At 41.9% G+C, this 20,701-nt stretch overlaps 1 protein-coding gene across 1 annotated transcript in view; it reads right to left on the reverse strand.

Moving 5' to 3' along the window:
* atxn1a (ataxin 1a) overlaps positions 1-19,537 on the reverse strand; it is an 86,034-nt gene extending 66,497 nt beyond the window's left edge. Inside the window, exon 1 of the mRNA XM_080045547.1 lies at positions 19,450-19,537. The gene's annotated coding sequence lies outside the window, so the exon portion shown is untranslated. The remainder of the gene's footprint in view (positions 1-19,449) is intronic.
* Between the last annotated feature and the right edge of the window lie 1,164 nt (positions 19,538-20,701).

The raw sequence follows: 20,701 nt of genomic DNA on the forward strand, positions 1-20,701 counted from the left end.
AGGGGAATAAATATATCGGGGGAGACTAGCTGCGTAGCTCCGTTCCTCGGACTCCCACAAAAGATAGAGCGCAGCGATGGGGATTATCTCAGCCATGGTTGATCAGCAATAGAAAAAGCGGGGGGAAATAAGTTTCGTGCGGGCTCATCTACGTAGGCCATGACGTAGGCGCGTTGCTTTTGGGCGCGTTGGACCATTTTTTGACACAAAATGACCACGCGCCAGATCGGGCGCGTTGGTCGCTTTGGCCCAAAGCGCCAACGCGCCCGGTGTGTTCTCAGCTTAATGGTGCCTTTCCTGCAGCGCTGCCTATAAGGCCGAGTTGAGGGCACAACGAGCGAGTAAACCACCTTGTCACGTGTCAGTCACTTTTTGCATGGTCTCTGTGTGGGAGGCGGAGCCCTGGCGTTACAGTGCAGCATGAGAGCCCCGCGAGGAGGAGAGCAACAAAACAAAAATGTGGAGGAATAAAAAGTTGGTGTCTAAGCCGAACGCGACAGCTGCCGTGTGGTAGCACATCGGCTTCAAACCCAACGGCCGGGGCGAACCAACTAACCTGAGCGAGCCGACATGTCGCATTTGTTTAAAAACAATAGCCTTGTTTGAGTAGGAGCCGTCTTGCTCAGACCTGCGCAATTATGATGCGCTTGCTGAGAGCACAGCATTTTCTAATCAACCAAACGCGGCAATACAACACACACTGAATCTTCACCTTAAACACAATCACCCGATACAGTTTTCCCAGCTTGGGAAAAAACAAATAGACTGAGTAAATGTTTTATTTATTGTTTTTGGTTGTTTTGTTAATTTATTCTGGACATTTTAAATGTCTTCCAGACGTCCAGTTCCAGTGTTCTTTAAAAATAAAAGTTTATTGATCTTCTAAAGGGTGTACTTGCATTATCATGCCTTCATCATTATATTAGTTGAAAATGGTCTCAAAACGGCAATATTATCGCTTATCGCAATAATTTCTGGTGCAATTAATCGCACAGAAGAATTTGTTATCGTGACAGGCCTAATTGAACATTTATTTGAAATCTGAATTTCCAAATTTAAAATGTCAACGGAAGCCGGTATAAAATTGTAGGACTTTTATTGTCCGTCCCATCTCAAATCAGGAGTCTGTATTTTAGTATAAAAGCGTGAAAATGTTTGCGTTTCCTTTACATTGACATTTGTTTCGATAAATATCATATCAAGCCCTTCATATACCACCAATTTTGCCATCAAAATCGTAGAAAATAGATGTCAGCTTTACAAGGAAAGTTCAAACCAGTGAATCACTGCCAACAGAGCCAGATGCATCCCAAAGGTTTAAATGAGGACAGTGAGTGAAGTGACCGATTCTCCCTTCCAATGCATCAGAGAGCACACACACACACACACACAAACATAGAGGGATCTCTGGTCGAGGAGTTTTAAGTGCTATCTCTTCTGACACATACTGTACCAAAACCCTCTCTCACACTCACGGATTAACACAGATACAGTACACACGCATGAAAGCACTCACTCACACACACACACACACACACACACACAGGAGTGCCCAGAGTGTCTATACATGATTAAAAGACCGAAAGTGGGGCAGGCGCACAGTACTAGCTCTAGTGAAAATACTGCAGTTCCTTTCAGCCCACCTCAAACACACAATCACTTACACACACACACACACACACACACACTGGTACTTGCATTCACCAAAGTCTACGTATGTCTAGTAAGCGTGCACGGTAGCTACACACACTCACATGTCTTGTCCACACCCCACAAAGCACTGGTTCAATAATTGAGCGATTGCCCCAATGACGCAAGAGGGGAGCGGAGAGTCACAATGGCCAACCAGTTACCGGTGCCGGCCGGACAACAGATGTTGAAAATGTTTAATGGTCTGTCCCTCCTTTCCATTTGACCCCCTGCTGCGTTAATGTTGTCCTGGTTTTGACAGGAAAGTGGAGATTGTATTATTTTGTTACAGCATTCTATCACAACCCAATCATTGGACATATAACGCTCCTCACCATGGACTGTGTGGGGATCCACAAATTGCTACAAAGAAACTCCTCGGGTTGAATGAAACGTGCAGATTGTGTGTGCTTTTTCAGCTTTTTATCTCAAGTGGTTAGACATGAATTGAATATGGTTTTGTGTCATATTTCGAAAAGTAACTTACACAAAGCTTTTTAGCCAAGCGAATTTTAAAAGGATCAATTTAAATGATACAAATGGTCAAAGTAAAATCAGTGGTCATGATGCTTGTCCTGATGTAGGGTTGTAAAATGCAGCTACCGTGATATTATTTGGAAAAAGCATGAAGTGGAATATTATTAAGAAAACTATACACTTTACATGATCACAACAAAGTTATGTGCAGAACCAGATTTTATCTCCACGGTTAAGGGATCATTTGGACCTATTAGTTTTGCAACCTCTGAACTTTTCACAGAAATAATCTGCAAACGTTGTACGTGCCAGAACTAGGGCCGGGTCACATAATTTGAGACTTTGATTTCACAGTACTCTGAATGGCAAACACACTATCAGGCCAAGTTAATCACATCTTTTTATTTTAAATATCTAACTAAATAAAGTCTCACCTTGGTCTGGGAGACACAGCTACCTTACTTCAGTCATGTTCTGTTACATGCATTTACAAGAAGAGATGTATATAAATACACTGGACTACTTGCTTTGAACTAAAATTGGCATTTGCATTTTTTTTTCTCACAAAAAAATGCTAATTTCCACTTGCACCACATCAGAAATCCAAACTTTTTTATCTATGTCACGGAGAAAATTGTCTGACATAAGCTTCATCACATTTGTCAATTCAACAAAATATGAATTTGACATCTAGATTGTTTCAGTGAAAAGCAACTGATATGAGTTGTACTTTTTACAATTTAATTACATTTTTTATTTTTTTTTAAAGAGACACTGGTCGATGCTACAAATCTATCCCTGTGTGTGTGCAGCCGAAGGTCATCTTGGAGAAAACTAGACGGTCTGAGTTGAGCCACATCTGCTCGAATCCTTTTCTTTTTTATTTCTCGTGGGGCTTATAAACAGAAAATCGCATATACGAGTACAGGACACACAGGCTTACTACTTTTTACGAGGCATTATGAAACTGTGCCTTAGTTTTAAAAGATTAGAAGTAAACAACAACAATATAAAGCCCTACAAATCTCTTCTCCAAAGCTGAACCAGACGGGAGTGAGTAGCGTCGCTTATTGGTGGCCTGGGATCATGTGCAAACACACTTGGGACGGAGGGGAAAAACCCCTTTTGCAAAAAGTTCAAATAGAAAAACCTGCAAATCCAGCAGCTTCTTAGCAGCCCTTGTGCAAGGTTTCAGAGAATTGGATCACAGGGTGTTTGTGGGAGAGAGGGGGGCTCCAGTTTTGCAATGTTGTGATTTTAGGATTGAGAGAAACACTTTTTGCGATGATAATCTTTGAACGTGGGGATGTGTCCAATTTTTGGATTTGAATGTTCAGCTAAAAAATTGATGCTTCTGTTTCAACACCACCGCCAGATAAACAGAACAAGTAGAAGCAACACCACCATAGAGAAAACTTCCAAAAGAAACATTCAAGTTCATGAAATACAGATAGCCCGAGAGTCACATTTTACAAACAAGCACACATTGCAAACTCTGAGTTTTTTCATGTTTTGTTACACATTTAATGAAGCTCACACGCTGCAGGTCCCTCTCTGAATAGGCCAATTGAAAAAAAGTATTGTTGTGCTGCAACTACGTCAGCCTCTTTCTTAGCTATAACCGACATCTAGTAGTTCCAACTATCAATATACGGACATTACCCAGACAACCAAATATAAACAGAAGCGGTCAGCACTACGAACCGAATCGCTACCAAGACAATATCAACTGACTCATTCTCTGTAACATTAGTGAGCAAACGCCCCCTCCAAAACTGAAATGAACAGCCCGCCTCCAAAACAAACACCTGCTTTGTGCTCACGTACAATGACAACATTTACTTTTAGCGGTGGGTTTCTTCAGAAACGCATGGTTAGGAACACGTCAACAAGTGTGTGCCGTGTCTCACTATATAAAGCAGGGTGTATTAATAGTAGCGATCACGTACTATTTCTTGTACTTATTGCACTGTGGGTCGGAGAGAAACATAATTTCGATTCTTCTGTATGGCACATATTGCAGAAATTGAAAATAAAGTTGACTTGACTTGAGTTCAAACCAGTCCACTGCTGCTGTAATTTATGCTTCGGTAAACCAAAGAGGGTTAAGCAGATGTTACCTGATGTTCACTGTCTCAGTAACCCCTCTAGTGCTAGGGCAAAGGTCATGGAGTTCAGGTCAATCCGGCCAAACCTCAAATCCAGCAATGTGTGTACATTTGTGTGTGCATATCGCCACTAAGTTTCCTCCAAAAGCCCCAAAAAAGCTGGCTTGCCCTCTTGCGCAGAGAGATGCTGCATTGATAGTGGGTGACCTAAAAGGTTCATATTAACTACAAATGAGACAGCCATGAACCCTCTCTCCTGTTTCGTATATAAGATAATAGCCATTCTCATGTGATACAGGGGTTTTTATCCAAACTGTTTTTCCATTTACCTCTTGATCAAAATTGATCAAGGTGAATGTACAACATTGGAGAAAATGTTGAATTTTACACAAGGCAATCTACAAAATAGCCTCCAATTACATCAGCCAAGACTTGAACTCAATTCAAAACTAAGATTGTTAAATTGTGGTTTTGAATCAAGCCATTTGAAACCCATACACATTAATACATTTTATGATAATAGTACATTCAAGACTTTATCTGATCAACTCTGGTCTAAATCATTGCTTTTGTTGCGTCTCGGGAAGAAAAACAGCACATTCAAATTCTTTCACTTTTGAATCTGATCGCTCAAGAATGGCATTGGTAGATACCGGAGAGTTAAGCTGCCATCACACAATCAACGGTTGGGGTACCTGGTTAGTCAGCTTGCCTGTTGGTTCAGTACAGTCCAATTCCTTAAAATATACACTCTTTTGAGATTCATAGACAGTAGGACCTGTGTGCTACATTAGTGATGGCAGTTATGACAGGTGTATTTTGTTCCGAGTTCCATGTACTGAAACAACATGAATTTTGCATGCCCCCACTCTTAATGACCCACATGCACACACACAAAGTGGCTCTCCCCCTCCCCACAAAAACACTGCTCTTTCTCTAAGTAAGTGTAAAAGGTATCCATGAAGTGCCTCCTAAAAGGGTTATGCTAACTCTATACCCCCACCCTGCCACACACCCTTTCAGCAGAAGTACAGTATGGTTGTTGTGTGTGTGCCCCCGTCAGGTTTCGAATGCACTCAGCGATCCATCTCAGCCATCCGCACAAGAGGCAGTGTTTGGGTGAATTGCTAGCAGAGCTAATGGCACGTTATGTTGCATTATACCAGGCTGACTGGATACTCGCCTTATAACAACCAAAGCACTGGGCTGAAAGAGGAAGGGGGAGAAAAAATATGTCTTCACTCAACTTGTCAGTTGTAGGTTTTTGAGGCTAATTGGTGGTGAGAGGTTTGACACACAAAGTAGGGAGTGTTTTCTTGTTTTCTTTGGTTAATGCTACACATATGGCGGGCGGGCAGGCATAGTAGCAGCCAATTCAGAATCTGTATCGTCTCTGCAAGATGTCTTCAAGTGCTGTGGGATATATTGAACCAACCCTTTCAGGACACATTACCAATCCCATAACGTAGCAGATGTGGCTTCTCCTGCCACCCTTCGGACGATAACACAAAGTAATATGTATGAATATGCAAAGAGAAAATTGTGTATTGTGTGTAATTGTCCGGAAGAATAAAAAATAAATAAATGTGGCATGGAAACTCAAAACTTGCATGGGCATGCCATCTCAGTGAAGTCCATATACTTAATTTGTAGGCAGTGTTGTAGTACTCAAGAACGATCTCCTCCAGACCACTTTTTAAAAGGTCCCGTCTGAAGCCTTTTTACTCTGTCTTGTCTTGGTCTCAAACAAAGATGACTTGAATTTCATTTCAAGAGCGGTCAAAACCACAACTGCTGGAGATGTCATTAAATTGACTGTGCATTGCCTGATTTATTTTGTTACCCCATTATTGTTTGTAAAACTTCCAGCTTCAAATGCAACCAAATACTTGACTCATTTTTAATCCTAAATTGTTGATACTGTCAATGACGGCGCCCCTACAGCAGTGTGGGATTTGAGGGAGAAGCCCCCCCTTTACTAACCTGACTTAGCACTACCTCCACCTGTGATAAGCACACCCCCAGATACCCAGGAATTTGTCTGGCAGTTAGATTCAGGGCCAATCAGAGCAGCCTAGGCTTTTTTTGAAAGGCGGGGCTTAAAGAGACAGGCTCTTAAACGGAGCGTTGCAGACTGAGGCTGAAAAAGGTTTTTTGGACACTACACCATGGGGATGGGCATTTTAAGAAATTCAATTGATCGATCATCGGGAAAATTAACGAGCAATTATCGAGTAATCGTTATCTTTTTTTACATATTAAAAAATGCCAACAGAACATCCAAAATACAGCGTTTTTACCATAGACTGTATACAAGAGGTTTTTACTCAATTACATATTTATTCCAAGATCTTCTAGGCAAACAACAATCTATTGAGACAAGGCAACTTTTTAAAATAAAATAATAATAAAATGTGGCGCTGGTTAAAGCCCGAGGCTATGAGCCAACAAGGAGCCAATGCTACGATATCTTTAAAGTTTAAACACATATGCGCCTCCTAAGATGCTGCCAAAGACTGCATAAGGGCACGGCACGTTTCTCTGAGTGATAAAGGACCTAACGTTACTTCATCTAATCATCATCTAAAATGTGCAAATTAGTTCCCTGATGAAGGCGAAGTAGGAAAGCATAGACGCTAATGCTAGCGGCGCTAACGTCACACGTTAAACAGGGTCGGATGTAGGCTTCAATGTACAAGTGGTACATAATTCGGTTTGTTTAAGTGTTGGACTTATACAAGGTTTCACAATGCTTAAAGGCCTACTTCACCGGTGGGAATGTGAAGGTGTATTGAATTCTGAGATCCTATGTTACCCAGGGGGCAAAGTGATTTTATGGACATGGAGCGTTGTAAAAGGTTGTTCACCAAAAATGATATCTAGGACCTTCCACGATCACAACCTGGATGGACAACCTTGTCAACAAGCTGCTGGAAAGCTACAACGGGCCGACATAGCAAATCAGAACCACTGTTTAAGTGAATGAGGGTGAATGGGGATGGGCTAATGGGGAATTTTTTTAACTTATAGATATCATTATGAAACTTTGCCAGTTGATTATTGACATTAAAACAAAAACTTTTTGTATTACAGTATTTTCCAAAATGTTTAAATAAATATGAAAAATCATCAATATCTTACTAATGATGCGAAGATTTGCATATCTGCAAAGCCCCAAAATCTAGATGTTGGAAGAAAACCAAGTCAATTTGTTTTTAAATGTTGAAAACAAAACAAGTGTCCAACTGCCTGAAGCCTTTCCTAATCACAGTTCAAATTTGATCAATAACCCATAGAAAATAAATTTTTTACACAGTTACATTTCATGTGCCATGGACCAAAAGTGTCCTTTTGGAGTCTCCAGCTGGTATTTTAGGAAACGGCTAGACATTACCTTGAAAAAAACAGTGTAAAAAATTCATTTTCTATGGGTTATTGATCAAATTTGAACAGTGATTAGGAAAGGCTTCAGGCAGTTGGACACTTGTTTTGTTCTCAAAATTTAAAAATAAATTGACTTTGTTTTTGTCCAACATCTAGATTTTGGGGCTTTGCAGATATGCAAATTTACGCATCATTAGTAAGATATTGATGATTTTTCATATGTATTCAAACCTTTTGGAAAATACTGTAATACAAAAAGTTGTTGTTTTGATGTCAGTAATCAACTGGCAAAGTTTCATAATGATATCTATAAGTTTAAAAAATTCCCAATTAGCCCATCCCCATTCACTTAAACAGTGGTTCTGATTTGCTTTATGTCGGCCCGCTGTAGCTTTCCAGCAGCTTGTTGACAAGGTTGTCCACCCAGGTTGTGATCGTGGAAGGTCCATATCATTTCTGGTGAACAACCTTTTACAACGCTCCATGTCTGTTTTTCAAAAAAAAAGGGGTTTTGCCCCCTAGGTATGTAGTATAAATGTGCAAAAAAATTGAAATTGGTTCATCCTAGCCTGAGAAAAGGCAGAAAGAGTGTTTTATGGTCTCACTGTCTAACCCTACATTTCTCTTACTGTGATGTCAGCCTTTTCTCAGGCTAGGATGAACCAATTTAAAAAAAAATTGCACATTTATACTACATAGGATCTCAGAATTCAATACACCTTCATATTCCAACCGGTGAAGTAGGCCTTTAAAGAACTTAGTTATTTTCGGTTCTAAAGCTGTACGGTCCGATGCAAAACTTCTCCTTAACTTCTTCCTGTTTATGTTTTGACATTACGGCAGCTCGCAGGCTGCTGCCTGAGCCTGTTCTGTTGTCTCCTACTACTAGTTAAGTATCTCCCCCTGCTGGTAGGATGTTTAATTGCTGCCCATACAGTCTTTGGTGCTGCCCATAGATAGTAAATAATATGGATGTAGCATCCGGGCTGACCTCAGTTATTCACACGGCATCCAATAATCCTGGTTTGTGCGCGTCGCCATCTTGTGAGATTTTTACTCCGCCTCACTCCTCTTGCCAAAAAGGGGAATCGACGTCACGTCGGGGGGAGGGAGATAGCTGACGTATACCTCCGAGGCAAAGTGAGGGACAACGGGCGGAGAGCTGTCACTCAAGAGATCGCGCCAATACATTTTAACCTCCAAAAGAATAAAAACTAGCGTGGGCCAAAAAAATTCACCCCCCTCAGTGTTGTCATGGAGATATGACCTAAACATACAGACTAAAATGGTTTTGTGGCCCAGGCTGAAAATAGGTTTAATAAGACTTTGAAAACGGCCTAACTAACAAGTGAGTCAAAGAAAAACTGCTCGTCTTGGCGCCACCCCCAGTGGCACTTTCTGGTTACTACAGTTGTAGGTCACTTCCTTATTGGATGCCGGTAAAAATCGCTGAGGTTGGGGCTTGGTGCTGCCACATAGTGAAACTCATTGCTGTGCTGCCGGAATCACACTGCGCAACACAACGGCTATATGATCGATAACAATTTCACGTGATCGACAATATTCTTAACGAGCAATGATCGATTAATCGATTAATTATGCCTATCCCTACTTTGAATTCAAACTTCAACATGAAGAAGAAATCTTTACATACCTATAAAAAAGGATCTACCTTAAACTGTACGATGATTTTTGAAACGACTACAAGGTGAAACATCCAGATCCACGTCAACAGTAGTCTGGTTACTCTAGCAGACTGTGTCATAAAATAAAATGCACATGTTTATCATATACAGTAGATAGATGGAAATGGATATTTCAACATTGTGAGCAATCTTATGTTTCTGTATGGGTAAGCAGCAGATCAAACAGCAGATCTGTGGTGAGACACAGGTTGAAAAGATACCCATTTGTTTTTTATGATGATGATGATTCTAAAACCACTTGAAACTCGTAGCTGTGGCTTACTGAGTTCTCACACATCTGGAAAGTTTCAAAGTTCCCGTAAGAGCTATTAGGGCTATGGAATGCAGAAATGATTTCGGTCTGATGAAGATGCCTAGTAATTTCCCATTAGGTCAACTTTATTCTCCCACCGCAGGTATTTTCCCTGGGCAAGCCCCTGCAATGGGTGAGTGTTTACACAAGCATAAGAGCAGCTGCAACAAGTGTGTGTGTTTATGTGCTGTATAATATGTAGGTGCAAACATCTGCTGAAAACGTCTGTATATTATGCCAAGCCATGTACGAGCCTGTCAATGTGTGAGAGAGTGTGAGACCGGTGTCAATATGTGTGGTGAGAGATTTATTTTATGAGTCGAGTATGAGCCATTTTTCCACAGCCAAGTCACGTCCCCTCACTGTGGAAGTTGACAGACAGTGTCAGGAAAGCAGACCTGGCCAGGCCAAAGAGAAAACCTTGCATTGACCTCATTTATCGGTATCGTAGATGACCAGACCATGCTTCACACTCCCTCTCTGATGAGCACACTGGCTAAAACACAAACCTGAACCATGGCAGTAATAAACACTTAAATACCCAACCTGATGAACACATGTACAGTGCAACAAACAGTGATGGGATACAAAGAAAAGACAAATACACACACTGTACACATAACAAAAGGTAGTTCGACTAGTTTTCATATTCCTCGACACACACACACACACACACACACACACGTACTCACTCAAAAGCAATCTTTTACAGTAATACAAGATGCATTGAGGGTGACATTTCATTTATTTTTAAATAGCAATAAGTGCAGTACAGTGAACCACAGAAATAGAATTCCATTATGTACTGACATATTTGTCCTGACATGATCTTTTTTTACTACACTCAAAGCAAAACTAATGCTATCTTTACATAGCCTGGGTGAACCCAGCCAAGTCTGCTGGCGATTTGATTTTGCCAATTTGGGTGATCATCGGTCTGATTGGTTAGGGTATATCCAATTGCATACAGAGACATTTTGATCTACTTCAGTTGCTCATGCCTTTTCAAAGTCAGACGCTTTTTCCAGACCCATGTTTGATCTAAAATAAGGGTCATTTATAGCTCCAATTAAGTTGCATCTTCCCTGCCAACATATAAACTCCATAGTGTAGGATAGCGAAAGCAAATACGAGAATGAGGGGCACTTTACACGGTGAAAATGTGACAGTTTTCCCGTTTTTGGTTTAAAAAAAACCCCCATTCAGACACAATTTATCCGACATCTTCACTCGTACACATGTTTTCAGAGGAAACGGGACGAAATCGCTGCAGTAGCAGTGTAGCAGCCATGCCAAGCCAATAGTCAGCGGTGACACAGCCTAGTAGATAGCTCTTCCAGTTCAATTTGATTACTGTAATCGAAAAGTAATGCCATTAACGTTCATAAAGCGGTTGGTGTAAGCTTGGGGTTACAAGTATTGTAAATTACAAGCTTTCTGTCCTCTTATTTCACCGCATTGAACTCGTGAAAACAGAAGACATGCTTATAGTGAAGGGGCTTTGTGAGCGGCTACTTTCCTGTTAGGCGTACTTCAAAATAAAAGTCGACTCACGTTTGTCCAGTGAAATGCTATTGATGTTTAGCCAGTGAAATGCTTTTACTGTGAAGCCGTAGCCTTAATGCTCCTTTTGTTGAACAGTAACTTAACCGCTGCACGCTGAACTATGGATAGTGTTTTTTAATGTAGAGAGAGCCGTGTCCCAGGCATATAGAAGCTACACACGTTTATTTTGCTAGAAAAACCGGCAGAGCACAAATCTTTCCCCAGAAAAAGGGTCGGGTGGTCTCAATAACTTACTAATCGCGAGTGTTATATTTGAGCCCTGCACGACACTCTCCGCTGATCACAGTGATGGTGCCGCGGAGACACCTTTTATGTTATGTTGTCTTCTAACTTTATAACTCGCATGTGGGTATTTTGACAGCAAATGTTATAGACTACGCATACGTGAAGTGGAGTCGTGACGTCAGCGTTACCAGGGAAAATGGTTTCGGTGTTTACAAGAAACCAAAACCGTTGTGTTTTCCAAAAAATCCTCCCTGGGAGTAGATCTCAAAAACTTGCGGTTTCATGCTTGCGTTTGCTGTTTTCATGTAAATTATATAGTGCAACCGCGAGAATATTTCCGCGTTTGCACCGTTTCGTGTTGTCGTGTAAAGTGCCCCTGAGACAGTCTCTAAAGAGGTCCTCAAACTGTAATTGGTGATGGACTCCCCATGAGTCCATCACCAACATCCTGGCTCCCTAGGTCTTATCTCTATCAGCAGTGTTTTAGCACACCTCCCTGACTGTCATGGCCAAATGTCCCTGATCCAATGTCATGAGCTTACTACATAGCTAGAGGAAGGGCCAGCAATAATGGCAAGTCACACAGTCAGTCAGCCAGTTGGGCGTCCAGAAGGCTTGTCAGCTAGCTAGCCTGCAGCCAAGCATCCAGTCAAATGTCCAGCCAGGAGAGGCTCATCAAGCCAGCCAGTAAAAAAAAAAACGGGAACTGGCCATGCCACAGCTACCAGCCAAGCCAGCCAGCAGGACAGACAGACAGACGGACGGAAAGAGCCAGCAATCCAGCCACGCATCCAGCAACTTGCTCTTTTCACAAAAACCACACTGCAGCTCCGGCGGAGAGGAAAAACTTTTAGCCTTACAGACACCTTTTTATTGCACACGCCTAAATCTCAACCTGTCCTCCAGTGTCCACCCAATGTGTGACCCCTGACCACATGGTGACCAGAGCCTAAGGGTTTTCTACACTGATGCTTCATCAGAAAGAGATGGACCGTGATAACAACTGGCCGTGGAACAGACTGGAATTTGGGTCTTGGCTGCACATGCCACATCACGAATGAACCATCGATGAAAAAAATCAAGATGTTCGAGGAGGCATTGCACTGACCCTCGCCATACTGCCATGTGCTGCGTCCTCCTGACATAAGCGTCCTAAGGAGTAAACAGTAGTAATGGAAAGCGAGCTGGTGCCAAGAACAACATTGGTGAAGGGTGTGTTTTGGTATTCAAGGGATTGTTTGTATCACTGGCCATTTTCCTGTTATTGAATTCCTCTCTGAATGCATATCCTCCTGGCTCAGACTTAAGTCATTGTTGATACCCACTCACACCCACTTTGCAGCGAAGGGTTCGGGGGCTTCTCTTCCCAAAGATTGAAGGAGAAACACCAGTACAAATAGAAATATATGAAGGGTTATTTCAAACTGTAATCGGCATAAGAAAGATACGTTTCTGTTCAACTTTTCAGAATTTCTAGACAGGCCGATCTGGTGGCATTCTTCTCATCTCTCTTCCTCATCACTGTCTTTTTTGTTTTGGCTGTTTCCCAGATTGTCAGCTTATCCCTGTCCCAGGACTGGAGCTGTATAGGGAAGAGGGGAGACTGCAGGAGCTGTCTTGCTGCCAGTCAGTGTCAACCCCCCACTGTAATCCTCAACTGACTCTGATAAGGATAAGACAGAAAAGACTATCTAGGAGAAGAGAACACAAAAAAAAGAAGAGACATAAAAAATATGTACAGCCCAGAAAGTTGCAAGACGATGCAGAGTCATGGAAGATTGAATACAGAAACAGAGGCACAAATGTACACAAGACACAGAAAACTGTATTTGAAGTAGGGGAATGAGAAATATTATTGAGAGAAGGGACTTTGTCTAATAACCATTTAAATCCAAAAAGTTGCTCTATTATGCACTATATAGGCTATACCATTAAACACAGAAAGAGAAAATACCTCCAACCATATTAGAATGTCCCATTAAGAGTGAGCTGTTCTCGGTTAGGTTCTCCCACATTCCACTCGTTCCTCAAAGGCCCAATGCTTAAAAGAGTTTCCTCTCACCCCGGGCTTTGCTCGGAGAATGATCAAATATGAATCAAGGCGGAGAGATCAAAAGGAGCAGCACTACAAATTAACTATTGCATGATGACTTACATGAGGCATCACATTCTACATATAGCTCGGGCTATCATTCTGGAGAGAGTTTATTAAATGACTCTGAGGATTTTAACGTGACTTAATGAGTGGGCTTGGGAAAGGAACTCGAATTGGTAGCCCTAAAAGTTTGTTATTTGCACCACAAGAGCACAAGATCATATCATCATTTAGACCACTAAATACTCTTTGTATGCCTTTTACAGCAACCTGTCTGGCATACAGACAACTGTATAAAATGTCAGCTGCACTGACAGCCATTACAGAGCCAAAGCCAACCCATGGCTTAACTCAGTCCACCAAGCCAGCTTCCCTTTTGCACATGGTTATTGAGCCTTGCAGTGGCTTATCGACCCGACAGTGTAACACAAGTTTAAACGATGGTTTTCTCTCTCTCTCTCTCTCTCTCTCTCTCTCTCTCTCTCATTCAGACACTGGCACTTGGTCATTCACAAGCTCTGGAAGGTATTGATTAGATTTCCATTCCAAAATAAAGCACAGAAACAGAATCAAGGACGGCAGATTAAAACATGCTCTCTAACACACAAACACACACACACACACACACACACACACACAAGTACCGTACAGTGTTTAACGGAACAGCAATCACTACTGAATGTCACAGAGCGTTTTGATTGAAATATGCATTTCAAGAAGGACTAATGGGACTTCAACAAGTGCATTAGTGAAGTTTAATGAGTCACAACACCACAAAAGTGTGGCCATGTTGACCCTTATTAAAAAAAAATTAACATTTATGTATACAGATAAATCCCATTGAGACCGGAGACTCTTTTTCAAAGGAGACCTGTTCCCATTCCCACGTTACCATTCACACACAGATAGGAGGCTAACTATCGGGAGCAATTTAGGGTTCAGTGTCTTGCTCAGGGACACTTCGACATGTGGCGGGGGGACTGGGGATCGAATCACCAACCATGTAGTTGAGGGTCGACAGCCCTACCCACTTCGCCACAGCCACCCACTCGCCACATGTTATCACTCTTTATAGATAGATACTTTATACTATAGATTGGCAATTTAGGTGCTTACCATGGCACCTCAATTGAATTGCAATTGCTATGCTATTCTACAGAGACAGCACAGTCTAAGAAACAGAAGACTTTGCACAAAACAAAGACAGGGAGGGAAAGGGCACATACACAAACACACACAGGGGAATGTTCTTTCACACAAAAATACAAAAAACTCTCATTGATCCCCTTTAAAAGTAGTAGGCTATTCTGTGTGTGTGAGCGTGTCCTTTCTCTTGTGTGCATGCACGTGTACTCGCTGTGCACTCATGAATAGAGGAGGATGAAAGGAAAAAGCTGAAAAGGTCTGAGCGCACTGCATGGTTCAACCAGACAGCTCAATCTCTTGATCTGCCATCACCCCCAACCCACCAACCACTCTTTATTTATTTTTTTTCCAGAATCATTTTTCTCATGCCTGCTGTTTCCGTCCCACTTCGATCCCATACTTCCTATACTTTCATCCTTTCTTTTTCTCTGTATAGCTGTTGATGCCCATGGACAGCAGTTTGGTGTGAATACAGCAAATAGTGGTTGACAGAATTTTCATTATCCCGCATCAAACATAAGGTTTTCGTGTGTGACAGTGGAGGAAAACATGGAGAAAAGACACGAAGGACAGACAGGGCGGAAGGAAGGAAACAGGAGAATACCTAATCGATTGCTGTAACACACACTGTTTTTCCTCAGGCCTATAATGCATTTGGGATGTGTGCATTGCTTTGTCTATTTTCAGGTTGTGGTTATCTGCGAAGAAGATGGTGTTGGAGCAGCTACATTTTCTTCCAACTCATGTTTACATTATCATACCAATTGTCTATCTTTGATATGGCTCCTTGCAACACACTTGCAGGACGTGCGTAAGAGGGTTGGCAGTCGGGGCTGTAGGAGCAATTAAAACGGAACATTAAGAAAACTTTGGCTGCATATAAGAGCTGTTGGCGTCTTGAAGAGCTGTTGGATGCCTATTCTGTCTGGTTACCAATGTTTCATTGGTCTGCCCAAACTCCACCTGAAGCTTTTGCAAGGGCAAGGTTACTTTTGCCTCGTTTCCACCGAGTAGAGCGTGTCGGATCAGAGCGGCTCAGAGCGGAACAGCTCACTTTTAAGAATCTCGGTGTTGTTTCCACCGCGGACCCTACCCTTACTGGTGGGGCGGGGTTTAGGCTGGACTGCGATTGCCGCCGCCAGAATGTGGGTTAAACTATCGGGCTGTGGAACAACTGTGGTCAAGCCAGCGGTCTCTCGTTTTTGCTTGGTCAAACCAGCCGCTTCTTTATTTATTCCCCCCGTGTTGTTGTGAGCGTGTATTTACTAGCCTACTATCTATGGCGAAAACACACAGAGACGGCTCGGTGCAAGTTGCAACTGATAGAGACAGTGAGAGAACAGCGCTGGCTGCGGCAAATACGTGACTAGTGGGACACAGTGTAACCAACTGATTAATTTATTGACGAGGAAAAACACCACACAATAAACATTTCTGTGCTCACATTTTCGCCAATACACAAGACTCTCTTCACTCTTGCCGAGATGACTACACATGGCGGAAATTATTATTTCGACCAATCAAATGACGGCTCCGCCGTTTCAGCCCGCTTTCAGGCAGCTAGTACCCCTACGGAGGAGTACTGAGATCGGGAGCGGCTCAGAGCGGTTAGGTGCGCTTAAACCGTACCCTACCCAACTTTTGGCAAATGAAAAGCCAAACTACCCGGACCGAACCGCTCCGATCCGACCCGCTCTACTCGGTGGAAACGAGGCATAAGTTCTGTTCTGTGCTCATGTGACACCACCATGATGGTCCTGGAGGTGTCAAAACGTGTGCCAACATTTACAAGAACAGAGCGAGAAAGTTTACTCACCCGTGCAGACTCTGACGGGATTTGCTATTTCAGGGTTTGAGAGGTTGATAAACCTGTCAAAAGTTCTAGTGCAAGTAATTGTTGGGGGTAAGTACAGTTGTTCCAAATAATTTCTCCACAACCACACACAGGCACGCATAAACACAGTTTTCAGCCTTTGCCCCACCTACTCTGCCTGTATTTATTATTATTTATTCAATCAACCGTGAAAATTATGCCCAACCATTACCTGGAAATCTCACACACACATTCACTCGGGCACTATTTTCCTTTACATAGACAGTTAAATTCCATAGAGAGAAAAAAACAGACTTTAGCATGATTTAGCAGATGTGTGTATTCATCGTTTTTTTTTTAGTGCGTGGGCCTGTGTGCACATACAGTTTGGCTCCGACATCCTCAGTTAAATGGCTTGTGATTAGGACACTTGGCTTCTAATTGCCTCTCATTACCATTTGAAAGTGAGTGGCGGCTAGAATTAAAGGCTATGGCGGCGTGTGTGTCAGTGTGTGTGGTAGGGTGACACAGCATGCCTGATTGGCAGTGGCATGACTTAACAACTGCGCTATAGTTTGGTGTTTCTGTATCACAAAGCCTATTAAGGCAAAGCTTTCAAATTACTTGAACAACTACAACTATGCCCTGTGCTCTTCTCTAAATATACACAGTTTAAGTTCACTGACTCCTTAGTACACCTAGAATTACTATACGTTCTGTCAAGTAAATTTTGGACACCTCTTGTCAGTCCAGCACTTGCCTTCCTACTCAAATACCTACTGTTTACCTACAATGATTTCTATCTTCACCTTTTGTATTAGACATTTTTCCTCTGGTAAGATTTGCAGGTGTTAGCTGTCCTTGGGACACAATGTCCCAAAGACCTGCTCATGGTGTTCCACAGGGATAATAACTGGGTCCGCTTCACTTTACCACTTACATCTCACATCCCTGGACATGGAGGCATCGCCCAGAGCTCAGATATACGTTTCCATCTTACCACTAGGTTACTACCCTTCTCGGACCTGCTGCCTCTTACAATACAGAGAACCAGACAAGCCAAAGTATCTGCCAACGAAACAGCACAAAACTGAAATTATTTAAATCGGCGCCAAGAAATATCACAGTTCCCTCTCTGGTCTAGCTGAAGGCCTTGGTGTAATCATATTACAGTGCTTTTCACACACACACAAATACAGTCCGTGTGTCACTATTGAAAGTTCTTGTTAATGTTTGAACACTGTTACAAGTGGTACAATGTTGATGTAATAAATACTTAATTGTTGAAGATTTCATTTAATCTATACACAACATACATGCCGTACAAAAGCATATTTCCACATACAAGTTTTAGCTTTTCCTGAATTCATGGCATTAATAAGTTCAAAATTATCTCAAAATTGTTTAATTTTGTGTCATTTAATGTCAACATTTAACGGTGGCACTATGTACAACTGGGGGGGGGGGGTCTAAAACCATAATTATATAACTTGTTTAATCCGTGTGGGTAGGCTACACAACAACCTGCAGAATATATAATAACCATTACTTGAAACAAATACACTTTAGATTTTCTGTAAAATTATCAAATGTAAAAAGTGTCTCATGTTACCCTTTTCTCCCCTAATGTTTGTGGGACCCAACAGTAATGTGCATAGCCATACACAAAGGCTATGCATCAGTATCCAGTATTAGATTTTCTTATGTTATTCCTTTGAGTATTAAGCGGCCATTAGTGTTGTGTAGCCGATAGTAGCTGCCCTCTTTATAGGCAATCTAAATAGGTTACAATGTTTCATAAATAGTCACAGTCATAATGACAGAGTAGGCTAAACATGGCAGACAATGTTCAATGTTCAAAATTGCAAATAATAACAAAAAAACGGACTGATTAAAAAGGGGAACAATTCAAAGTTTGAATGCAGCTGGTGGGGGAGAACTAGTAGCTTCCCATCTTAATTTTTTGTTATCTAACTGTCCACTTTGATCTCATTTTAAAGCCATATTAAACTCATAATGTGAGTAAAAGCCTATTCTATCCATCGGGGCGCATAGCTACCCAGAGTGCAACTCCGAGGTGTAAACAGAGTAAAAATAGCCTGCTATCACAGGCTTCCCTACAGTCCCGTTATATAATGGTACAAGCTAGGATGAATGACATCACGGGCAGTCCAGCAATCACAAACCCTATGTCCTTTACGAACCAGCTGGCAATGGAAAACACCGTGTGTAACATATGACATGTAGGCCTATGCAACAATAAATATAGCGTATTTAATAAACACTCGGAACAAACACAAAACATGTAACTACGTTTTTCGCAAGCACTGGACAAATTATTTATCATGTGGTTACTTGTTCTTCGGCTCTTTTCGTGGAGAAAACACTTCCGCGATGGTGAACGGTAGATACAAATGTAATGCTTGTCTTTGACAGTCCTTGTCAGGGGGGAAATAGTTCAAAAGAAGGCATAGACGGCTCGAAGCTACGTTATTTAGCAGTGTGTGACAATGTTAAGCGCTTCGAAACAGTCTGCAACGAGCAAATGTTAGAGGCAAGATCGAGTGGCGCAGTTACTGGAAGTACAGCGCCTGCCCGACACCGGCTCGCCCGGCAGACGCGCTTCTCACTCGGTCAGAAACTAGCCAAACCACCGCTCTCTCTCGCCCCACTTAAACACTACTTTGCATTGACGTTCCGCAATGACAAGTATCTACACCCAAAACCCAGCGTACCCCCGCGCTGTTTGTGTACTTAAAAATAGGTCAGAGGGCGAAGTAAACATTTTCCAAGGCTTTGAAGTAGGCTAAACCAGAGCGTCAGCACCACCCTGCCCAGTTCTTACAGCCATTTTCTCTTCACGGATCCAAAAGAGGGAAAAGTGGCATGGTGAAAACAATGACGGCTTGGCGACACGGGTCGTGAATGAACAGTTTTGTGGGACTTACTGTAGGGTGCAACGGGCTGCTGAGTTTGTGTCTCTCCTTGTTGCCAGGGCTCCCCTGCTCTGCTCCGGCGCTGACGGTGAAAAGCGTCTCCCCTCCTAATGATGTTTGCAGCGCACGCCTAATAGCTCTCTGCCCCCACCTCCAGAGAGAGTGAGAGAGGCAGAGGGAGAGAGAGAGTTCAAAAATGGAGCAGTTTGTAAGCTACTCATGCAAAAATACGAGAGGGCTGAGGGCAGAGCAAACACATAATTACAAGGTACGTTCACTGACAGTAGCCTACAGTATGGGGCGTGAGAGTGCACAGTACAGGCCTTTGCCATTATTAGTTCAAGTGGATATATAGTCACATAAAGGCAGCTTTCTTTAAATCCCAGAGGTGTGTGTTAGAGAGATACGTTGCCCATATTATGAGTTGTATTCTATAGATCCAATATGATAGGCTACAGCTTTGTCACCCCATCCTCGCTCAACACGAAGCAGCAATAGTTGCAGAGCTCCCTTCCAGCGTTAATGAACACTCGGGCTGCAAACCCCATAAGAACTTAAGATCAAGCAGAATACTTAAGTACATTTTTTTTTAAAGGAACTTGTACTTTACTTGAGAATTTCCACAATTTTTCCAATACAGTTCAAACGTCAATGTTGTAATTATTTACTCCGTTAGATGTGACAGCATTATTTGGGCCTATTCAGACACATATTTACACAATTATAAAACGTGTGATCATTTTATAAACAGTGCTGGATTTGTATAACTACCCAACAGTAGGCCTATATTTAGAGTATTAATAGCTCAGTAATGGTAATCCAACAGTATGATAGACAATATAGTATCATTGACAGGGGCCATATTATGCTTGAGTAAGCGTCTGAATTGATTATAATATTAATTTTAGTACAGAAATTGATGTTTCATTACAACAACAGAAGTACAAGTACACAAGCGTAGTAGGCCTATAATAGGTAAGCAACCTTAAATAACCAGAATACTATTATGAGCATATATTATACATACAAGACGATCAGATATTAACAGAACAAAACAATATAGGTTAATATAATGTATGCATTACAAGAGACCATGAAGTGTAGCCTATATACTCTTAAACACCACAAATACACAGAAACCTTGAACTTTGGAAAACAAAGCTGTCTCAGTTAACAAACTTAATACAGTGAAAATTGTAAAATGGTGAACACTGGTGGCTGTTGTTTATTCCACAAGCTCAGTTTAATCTTTTATATCACATGC

Source organism: Ammodytes marinus (assembly GCF_949987685.1).
Source record: "Ammodytes marinus genome assembly, chromosome: 17".
In the NCBI taxonomy this organism is placed as follows: Eukaryota; Metazoa; Chordata; class Actinopteri; order Uranoscopiformes; family Ammodytidae; genus Ammodytes; species Ammodytes marinus.